This window comes from Mus caroli, unplaced genomic scaffold (genome assembly GCF_978045245.1).
Source record: "Mus caroli unplaced genomic scaffold, Mus_caroli_1 scaffold_4, whole genome shotgun sequence".
In the NCBI taxonomy this organism is placed as follows: domain Eukaryota; kingdom Metazoa; phylum Chordata; class Mammalia; order Rodentia; family Muridae; genus Mus; species Mus caroli.
This window is the reverse complement of record NW_028227259.1, coordinates 10997917-11007934: the sequence shown is the minus strand read 5'-3', so window position 1 is coordinate 11007934 and position 10018 is coordinate 10997917. Positions and strand designations below refer to the sequence as shown.

Below are 10018 nucleotides of genomic sequence, written 5' to 3'. Positions count from 1 at the left end.
ATATACTATCATATCATCTGCAAAAAGTGATATTTTGACTTCATCTTTTCCAATTTGTATCTCCTTGATCTCCTTTTGTTGTCAAATTGCTCTGGCTAGGACTTCAAGTACAATGTTGAATAGGTATGGGGAGAGTGGACAGCCTTGTCTAGTCCCTGATTTCAGTGGGATTGCTTCAAGCTTCTCACCATTTATTTTGATGTTGGCTACTGGTTTGCTGTAGATTGCTTTTATCATGATTAGTTATGGGCCTTGAATTCCTGATCTTTCCAAGACTTTTATCATGAATGGGTGTTGGATCTTGTCGAATGCTTTTCTGCATCTAACGAGATGATCATGTGGTTTTTGTCTTTGAGTTTGTTTATATAATGGATTACGTTGATGGATTTCCATATATTAAACCATCCCTGCTTCCCTGGAATAAAACCTATTTGGTCAGGATGGATGATTGCTTTAATGTGTTCTTGGATTCGGTTAGCGAGAATTTTATTGAGTATTTTTGCATCAATATTCATAACGGAAATTGGTTTGAAGTTCTCTATCTTTGTTGGATCTTTCTGTGGTTTAGGTATCAGAGTAATTGTGGCTTCATAAAATGAGTTGGGTATAGTTCCTTCTACTTTAATTTTTTGGAATAGTTTGTGCAGAACTGGAATTAGATCTTCTTTGAAGGTCTGGTAGAACTCTGAACTAAACCCACCTGGTTCTGGGCTTTTTTTGGCTGGGAGACTATTAATGATTGCTTCTATTTCTTTAGGGGATATGGGACTGTTTAGCTCCTTAACTTGATCCTGATTTAACTTTGGTACCTTGTATCTGTCCAGAAATTTTTCCATTTTTCCCAGGTTTTCCAGTTTTGTTGAGTATAGCCTTTTGTAGAAGGAACTGATGGTGTTTTGGATTTCTTCAGGATCTGTTGTTATGTCTCCCTTTTCATTTCTGATTTTGTTAATTAGGATGTTGTCCCTGTGCCCTCTAGTGAGTCTAGCTAAGGGTTTATCTATCTTGTTGATTTTCTCAAAGAACCAACTCCTCGTTTGGTTAATTCTTTGAATAGTTCTTCTTGTTTCCACTCGGTTGATTTCACCCCTGAGTTTGATTATTTCTTGCCGTCTACTCCTCTTGGGTGAAATTTCTTCCTTTTTTTTCTAGAGCTTTTAGATGTGTTGTCAAGCTGCTAGTGTGTGCTCTCTCTAGTTTCTTTTTGGAGGCACTCAGAGCTATGAGTTTCACTCTTAGAAATGCTTTCATTGTGTCCCATAGGTTTGGGTAAGTTGTGGCTTCATTTTCATTAAACTCCAAAAAGTCTTTAATTTCTTTCTTTATTCCATCCTTGACCAAGGTATCATTGAGAAGAGTGTTATTCAGTTTCCACATGAATGTTGGCTTTCCATTATTTATTTTGTTATTGAATATCAGCCTTAGTCCATGGTGGTCTGATAGGATGCATGGGACAATTTCAATATTTTTGTATCTGTTGAGGTGTGTTTTGTGACCAATTATATGGTCAATTTTGGAGAAGGTCCCATGAGGTGCTGAGAAGAAGGTATATCCTTTTGTTTTAGGATAAAATGTTCCATAGATATCTGTTATGTCTATTTGTTTCATAACTTCTGTTAGTTTCACTGTGTCCCTGTTTAATTTTTGTTTCCACGATCTGTCCATTGATGAAAGTGGTGTGTTGACTTCTCCCACTATTATTGTGTGAGGTGCAATGTGTGCTTTGAGCTTTACCAAAGTGTCTTTAATGAATGTGGCTGCCCTTGCATTTGGGGCATAGATATTCAGAATTGAGAGTTCCTCTTGGAGGATGTTACTTTTGATGAGTATCAAGTGTCCCTCATTGTCTTTTTTTGATAACTTTGGGTTGGAAGTCGATTTTATTCGATATCAGAATGGCTACTCCAGCTTGTTTCTTCAGACCATTTGCTTGGAAAATTGTTTTCCAGCCTTTCATTCTGAGGTAGTGTCTGTCTTTTTCCCTGAAATGGGTTTCCTGTAAGCAGCAGAATGTTGGGTCCTGTTTGTGTAGCCAGTCTGTTAGTCTATGTCTTTTTATTGGGGAATTGAGTCCATTGATATTAAGAGATATTAAGGAAAAGTAATTGTTCCTTCCTTTTATTTTTGTTGTTAGATTTGGCATTCTGTTCTTGTGGCAGTCTTCTTTTAGGTCCGTTGAGGGATTACTTTCTTGCTTTTTCTAGGACGTGATTTCTGTCCTTCTATTGTTTTTTTTTTTTTTTCTATTATTATCCTTTGAAGGGCTGAATTCGTGCTAAGATAATGTGTGAATTTGGTTTTGTTATAGAATACTTTGGTTTCTCCATCTATGGTAATTGAGAGTTTGGCCAGGTATAGTAACCTGGGCTGGCATTTGTGTTCTCTTAGTGTCTGTATAACACCTGTCCAGGCTCTTCTGGCTTTCATAGTCTCTGATGAAAAGTCTGTTGTAATTCTGATAGGCCTGCCTTTATATGTTACTTGACCTTTCTCCCTTACTGCTTTTAATATTCTCTCTTTATTTAGTGCATTTGCTGTTCTGATTATTATGTGTCGGGAGGAATTTCTTTTCTGGTCCAGTCTATTTGGAGTTCTGTAGGCTTCTTGTATGATCATGGGCATCTCTTTCTTTAGGATTGGGAACGTTTCTTCTATTATTTTGTTGAAGATATTTGCTGGCCCTTTTAGTTAAAAATCTTCATTCCCATCAACTCCTATTATCCGTAGGTTTGGTCTTCTCATTGTGTCCTGGATTTCCTGGATGTTTTGAGTTAGTATCTTTTTGCATTTTGTATTTTCTTTGATTGTTGTGCCGATGTTCTCTATGGTATCTTCTGCACCCGAGATTCTCTCTTCCATCTCTTGTATTCTGTTGCTGATGCTTGCATCTATGGTTCCAGATTTCTTTCCTAGGGTTTCTATCTCCAGCGTTGCCTCACTTTGGGTTTTCTTTATTGTGTCTACTTCCCTTTTTAGGTCTAGTATGGTTTAGTTCATTTCCATCACCTGTTTGGATGTGTTTTCCTGTTTTTCTTTAAGGGCTTCTACCAGTTTGGTTGTGTTTTCCTGTTTTTCTTTAAGGACCTGTAACTCTTTAGCAGTGCTCTCCTGTATTTCTTTAAGTGAGTTATGAAAGTCCTTCTTGATGTTCTCTACCATCATCATGAGATATGCTTTTAAATCTGTGTCTAGTTTTTCAGGTGTGTTGGGGTGCCCAGGACTATTTGGGGTGGTAGTGCTGCCTTCTGATGATGGTGAGTGGTCTTGATTTCTGTTAGTAGGATTCTTACGTTTGCCTTTCGCCATCTGGTAATCTCTGAAGCCAGCTGTTATCGTTGTCTATGGTTAGAGCTTCTGTTAGTAGGATTCTTACGTTTGCCTTTCGCCATCTGGTAATCTCTGAAGCCAGCTGTTATCGTTGTCTATGGTTAGAGCTTGTTCCTCAGGAGACTCTTTTAGCCTCTATCAGCAGACCTGGGAGGCTGGCTCCCTCCTTAGTTTCAGTGGTCAGAGTATTCTCTGCAGGCAAGCTCTATTCTTGCAGGGAAGGTGCCCAGATATCTGGTGTTCGAACCAGCCTCCTGGCAGAAGTTGTGTTCCACTCACCAGAAGTCTTAGGATCCTGTGGGGAATCCTGTGCAGGTCCTTGCGGGTGTCTGGAGACTCCTCTGGAAAGGCACCCCAGTGCTGGAGTGGACCGGAAGGGACTTGTGCCCCAGCTTAGGCCGGGTTGCCTGCTTTCCTAGTTAATGCAGTCTCAGGTCCAGCTCAATTGGTTTGGAGCAAACGCTGTGTTCCACTCAACAGAGGTCTTAGGATCCCGTGGGGAATCCTTTTCGGGTCCTTGCGGGTATCTGGAGACTCCTCTGGCAAGGCACCCCCATGCTCGAGTGGTGTTTCAGCTTCCTAAGTATCTACTGTGTTCTTTTGTTGTGAAACTAAAACAGAACCATTTAGATATGTATATCAAAATTCAGATGTCTAGAACTTACAAACTAATATGTAGCCTTAAACTCTGCTTTTAAAAACATATACATACCCTGCCTCTAAGAAGCTTTGCAGGTGTGACTGCTGTTGTCACATTTGCTTCTGAAGGTGGCAGAGAGGAGAGAGGCTATGTCTGTGCTCAAAGTTCTGACCTATCTGAATGATTAATAACCTAACACTCCCTGAAAAAAGACAAGAGGGAGACAAACACCAGACTGGTGCCATGGGGTCTGGTCATGGAGCTAGCCTGAGATGACCACCAGTCCAGGTCCTCACAGGCCCAGACAGGCTCCCAGGACAAGGTACAAAGCTGCAGATTAGAAGCCTGTCTGTGACCTCAGGCCCCCTAGGAAGTAATGTGCACAAGACAGTGGCCTCACATGGGGACATAAGGGTAAGGCAGTGGAGCAATGAACCTGAGATGACCACCATACCGGTACCATGGGGCCTGGTTATTGAGCTAGCCTGAGATGAACACCAGGCTGGCACCATAATGCATGATCAGGGCATAGCACTCCTGAGACTACTTGTGAGAATAGCCCAGACAATCAGAGACCCTGGGCATCACTAAAAGTAGCAAGCAAGTGGTGGAGAAAGGGAAGAGAAACAGAAGAATGTGGGCACAATGAGGAGAGGCAGATCAGGAAAGTGGAGGGCAGTGAGGAACGGTCTAAAGTGAGTAGCTGGTGATGCCACCTGGGATTATGGTGGGGTCCTGGCATGTGCTACCACTGGGGGCCATATATGGATATGTGGCTTTGCAGCATCAGGGGTCTGTTACCAGCAAAGACTAAGTGGACAGTTCCTGGCCTTGTCTGCCACCTGAGGACACCTGGGCATCATGGAATATTTGGCAGTGGAAACATGAGACAAGGAGAGTTGACTCCACTCTAAGTCACAGGCAGTACACAGGAGAGAAAGCTCACATATTGCAGGGGGTCTCAGGAAAACTAGCCTTAAGAATATGAGTGTAGGATAGCTGTCATTACCACTCATCCTCCTTGGAGTGGCCTGGACAAGGGAGACACACCTTCCTCCCCTATCACTGCTTACCACCTGCCACCTGTGGCAGGTGGGAGATCTGGCCCTGGTGTCATAAGAGCATGAGAGCAGGCTCTGCCCCTCACCTGTGCACACAGTAGAACGGACCCTAGTGGCAGGGACATGGGTTTACTGACTCCAATGGAGTGAGCTTGGGAGAACTAGCCACACAACTTTTCTGCGCTGTGGTGAAATGAGCAAGGGAAAGATATTCTCACATTGTGCCCCTTGTCACATACCAAAGTCAGGAAAATTGGTCTGAGGTAATCAGAGGAAGAGCTGCTCCTACTTCCAACTTGATGCAGCACTCAGGAGAATAATTCCTGCTCCTCACCAGAGCAGCACGGTTAAGCCCTGGATGTGGGGGTCGATGGTGAGCAGTCCATGCCATGGTCTGCCCGGCTTAGGTACCTCTTGAATTAGCCCACTGTGGGAGGAACGGCAGGCCACACTGAGGGTGGCCACTTCCACATAAAGGAAAAGCAGCGACTAATGCAACCATAGAGGCAATTTCAACATGAAGGACAAACTGAAGCCTGCCTGAGAGCCTAGACAGAGGTTGGTGACACAGTCAGTGACAGCCAATTGGGAACTACCACTTGTAGGACATGCTTGCTTGGGACCAATGGGATGTGGTAGAGGATATAAAGGGTGCAACCCAAGAATTAATAAATTAGCTTGTTGCCTCATTCTCAAGTGCTCCCAGAGTGTGAGTCATTGAATCTGTGCCACCTCATCCCTAACCCCCAAGGGCCAGTACAGTTGAGCAGCAGACAATCCAGGGTGCAAAGGAACAGCCCACCCCAACATTTGCTCCATTGATGAACTGCTGGAGTGCATTAAGGGACTGGTCCTTCAGATCCTACAGGATCTCTGTGACAAAGAGGACCAACAGGATATCTGAGAGGAATTCCAGTGAGGATCCAGTACTGATAGTGGAGCAGAAACCAGAGGCCACAAACCGGACCAATGAGTCACTGCAATTAACATTTGCAAGCAAAGAAATGCAGACTAAAGGAAATACTATGGTGCACATGGGAACACACTACAGCTTCTACAATGAGATTTTTTTCTCTGTTGTGAGGGAGTTGGTAAAGATGGGGAGCAGATACAAGGGGAGGAAGAGATGATTAGGACTGAGGAAATTCACCAAGAACCAATAAAAAGTATATATATATATATAACACACATATATATATATAACACATACATATATATATATATATATATATATATATATATATATATATGTTTATATACACATATACATACAACACAGGAAGTGGTGCTTACCTGTGGAATGGATCTCAAGTTGGGCCATTTACTGGTTGACCATTCCCTCCATCTCTGCTCTATCCTCCATGCATGCTTTCTTGTACAGAGGATAAATATTGAGTTTTAAGTTTTGCAGGTGAGTTGGTGTCTCTTTAACTCCACTGGGCTTACTGCCTGGCTACAGTAGGTGGCCTCTTCAGGTTTCAAATCCCCAAAGTAGTGATGCACAACTAAGGTCACTTCCATTGAGTCTCGGGTACCTCCCTTATCCCAGGTCTCTGTCTCATCCCGGAGATGGCCCCTAGTTCTTCACCCCCACCAGTTGTAGATTTTTATCCATTTTCATGGCCATATAGCCATCTCTCCTGTCATTACCCACAGCTGATCTTGAATCCCCATTCCCTTCCCCACTCACTTCTCAGTTCACTTTCTCCATCTTTCTCTTATTACTATTTTATTTCCCCTTCTATGTGAGATCTAAGCTTCGTCACTTGAGCTTCCTGCACTATTAATAATACACTGTTACATTTGCAGACAGGACATGGTTGTCCTTTGAGAGGCTCCACCTAGTAGATGACTTGGACAGATACGAACACCCACAGCCAAACAGTGGATGTAGCTTGGGAACTCTTATGGAAGAATAGGAAAAAGGATTGTGGGTGCCAAAGGGGATTAAAATCTTCACAGGAAGACCAACAGAGTCAACTAACCAGGACCCTTGGTGCTTTCAAAGACTGAACCACCAACCAAAGGACATACACAGGTACACCTAGACCTCCTCATAGTTATTAACAGACGTGCATCTTGGTCTTCATGTGTGTCTAGGGCAACTGGAATGGGGGCTATTTCAAAAGCCTGTTCATGGGATGTGTTCTTCTATCTGGACTGCCTGTCTAGCCTCATTAGGGAGGAAGCACCTAGCCTTGCAGAGACTTGAAGTGTCAAAGTGAAGGGATACCCAGGGGTGGCCCTGTCCACTCAGAGGAGAAGGGGAGTGGGAATAGGAGAGGGATTGTGGGGGGAGAGACCATGTGGAAGCCAGTGAGAAATATGTAAAGTGAATAAAAGAAAAATAAATTAAATTTTAAAAATTCTATTTTTATTAATAGTTCAATAGAGAAATTGAGATTTTTTTTTTTTTTTTTTTTGGTTTTTCGAGACAGGGTTTCTCTTTATAGCTCTGGCTGTCCTGGAGCTCATTTTGTAGACCAGGCTGGCCTCGAACTCAGAAATCCGCCTGCCTCTGCCTCCCGAGTGCTGGGATTAAAGGCGTGCGCCACCACGCCCGGCTGAGAATTTTTTTGGTATACATTTTTCTTATCTTTAATTTTTAAACAGTATGGGCTTGGAGTTCCAAGAACATATTTTTCAGTACCATCAATGTGGCTATCTATGATAACTTTAGCATAATATTAAAACCAGGAAGTCAACATTGGTGGAATATGCATTTATTCTTTACATTTCTTAAGTCATTACTTTATTTTTTTAATTTTTTATTAAATATTTTCTTCATTTGCATTTCAAATGCTATCCCAAAAGTCCCCTATACACTCACCCTACCCTGATCCCCTACCCACCCACTCCCACTTCTTGGCCCTGGTGTTCCCCTGTGCTGGGGCATATAAAGTTTGCTAGACCAAGGGGCCTCTCTTCCCAATGATGACTGACTAGGCCATCTTCTGCTACATATGCAGCTAGAGACATGAGCTCTGAGGATACTGGTTAGTTCATATTGCTGTTCCACCTATAGGGTTGCAGACCCTCCATTGGGGGCCCTGTATTCCATCCTATAGATGACTGTGAACATCCACCTCTGTATTTGCCAGGCACTGGCATAGCCTCACAAGAGACAGCTATATCAGGGTCCCTTCAGCAAAAACTTGCTGGCATATGCGATAGTGTCTGGGTTTGGTGGCTGATTATGCGATGGATCCCCGGGTGGGATAGTCTCTGGATGATCTATCCTTTTGTCTTAGCTCCAAGCTTGTCTCTGCAACTCCTTCAATGGGTATTTTGTTCCCTATTCTAGGGAAGAATGAAGTATCCACGCATTGGTCTTCCTTCTTCTTTGTTTTCTTGTGTTTTGCAAATTGTATCTTGGGTATTCTAGGTTTCTGATATCCACTTATCAGTGAGTGCACATCAAGTGATTTGTTTTGTGATTGGGTTACCTCATTCAGGATGATACCAATTGACAATAAAATGTATAGTGTGAAGCTTTGGATTGTCCATGCGCTGTAAATGAACAAGCCTAGTTACCATGTGCATTACTTCAGTTCTCATGTTGATGGTAAAACACTATTTCAAAAATAAAATATATCACTAACTATAGCTATCATGCAAAATGCATCTCTTGTACTTATTCCTTGTAGCTGTAACTTTGCACTGACACCCCTTTGCTCCCATCCATCTTAGGACATTATTTTATTTGTTCCTTCTATGAGATCAGTTTTCTTATATTCTACACAGAAATAAGACCATGTGGGATTTGCCCTTTGTGGCGAAATAACCTGCAGATCTCCTACTAAAATCTATACTCATCTAAGACAGCAGCAATCTAATCAATGGCCGCCATATTAGCTTACTATCATGAAACAACAGCACCAGCACAGGAATTAAGGAGTGTGTAAGCCAAAGGAAGTTAAGACAGGTTTATTATACATAAAGAAAAAGGAGGGGTAATTTGGGGGAAATGTTTAATGAAGTACAGGAGAGTTTGGTTGGAGTTGTTTGTTGTCAAGTAGGAAAGCTAATTTGAGGTTGACTGGCTTACTAATTTCTCCCTAGGAGTGGACAAAGCAAGTTGGTCTAACTGATCAATGGAAAGAAGCAACAGCCATTTCTAGTAGCCAAGTGAGTGTATGACATTGTTTTCTGAGTGTGGGGCCACCATAGAAGCAGAGGATTTTAATGTTCTGCTCGGTTGTAAGGTGCCAGGCTGGTTAGTAGCAGTTAGGCCAATATTTTCCTTGGTAGCTGTATTTTGCCATAAGCACTAGCTGCTTATACTTTTAATCAAGAAAGGTAATTAATAGTGGTTTAAAATAGAATGAGTATGAACATAGAGTAGGTATGGTATGAATTATAAAACTATATAACAAAGAATTAAAAAAATCCCTAACAGATTAGTACCTCTGTCTTTGGGGGAAAAGTAAATATTTATGAATCTAAAGTAAGGGAGCCTGATGTCATTCTTTCCTAATTATTTGAAAATCAGCAATATTTATATCTCCAAAAGAAACTATTAAAAATGAAAGAAAAAAAAAAAACCAAGGGAAATCATAGACTTCGTTTTTGAAGAGTTTAGTGTAGAATGCAATTTGTCACTGGCTACTGATACAAGATGCAAGTTGCAATCTATTTTAAGATAATATCCAAACTATGCTTCCACGCTTCAGCATTTGATGTACAAATATAAGCTATGTGTAGTTAGTATTAGATGCATCTCTATTCTGCCTTACATGGGCTATGAAATGACTCATGACTCCTAAAGTTGTTAAAGATTTAGTCCCATTTGGTGATTTGTATCAAAGTTTTAAAACTATGAAACTTGAAAATGAGTCACTTTAGAAAAATCAGAGCTATCAGCAGTGGAAACGTGTGCATTTTCTTATAAAACCTTTGTATTTACTTTGGCAAAATGTGCCCACTTCTCTCTATAGAGTTCTATGAAAGATTGATGTAATAACCATTTAACGGACTTACTAAGTTCTGA

At 41.6% G+C, this 10018-nt stretch overlaps 1 non-coding gene across 1 annotated transcript; it reads left to right on the top strand.

Moving 5' to 3' along the window:
• Positions 1-4039: 4039 nt before the first annotated feature.
• On the top strand, positions 4040-4167 carry LOC115031211 (small nucleolar RNA SNORA17). Its single transcript, XR_003836830.1, has one exon. It is a non-coding gene; the product is annotated as a small nucleolar RNA SNORA17 (small nucleolar RNA).
• Positions 4168-10018: the final 5851 nt, after the last annotated feature.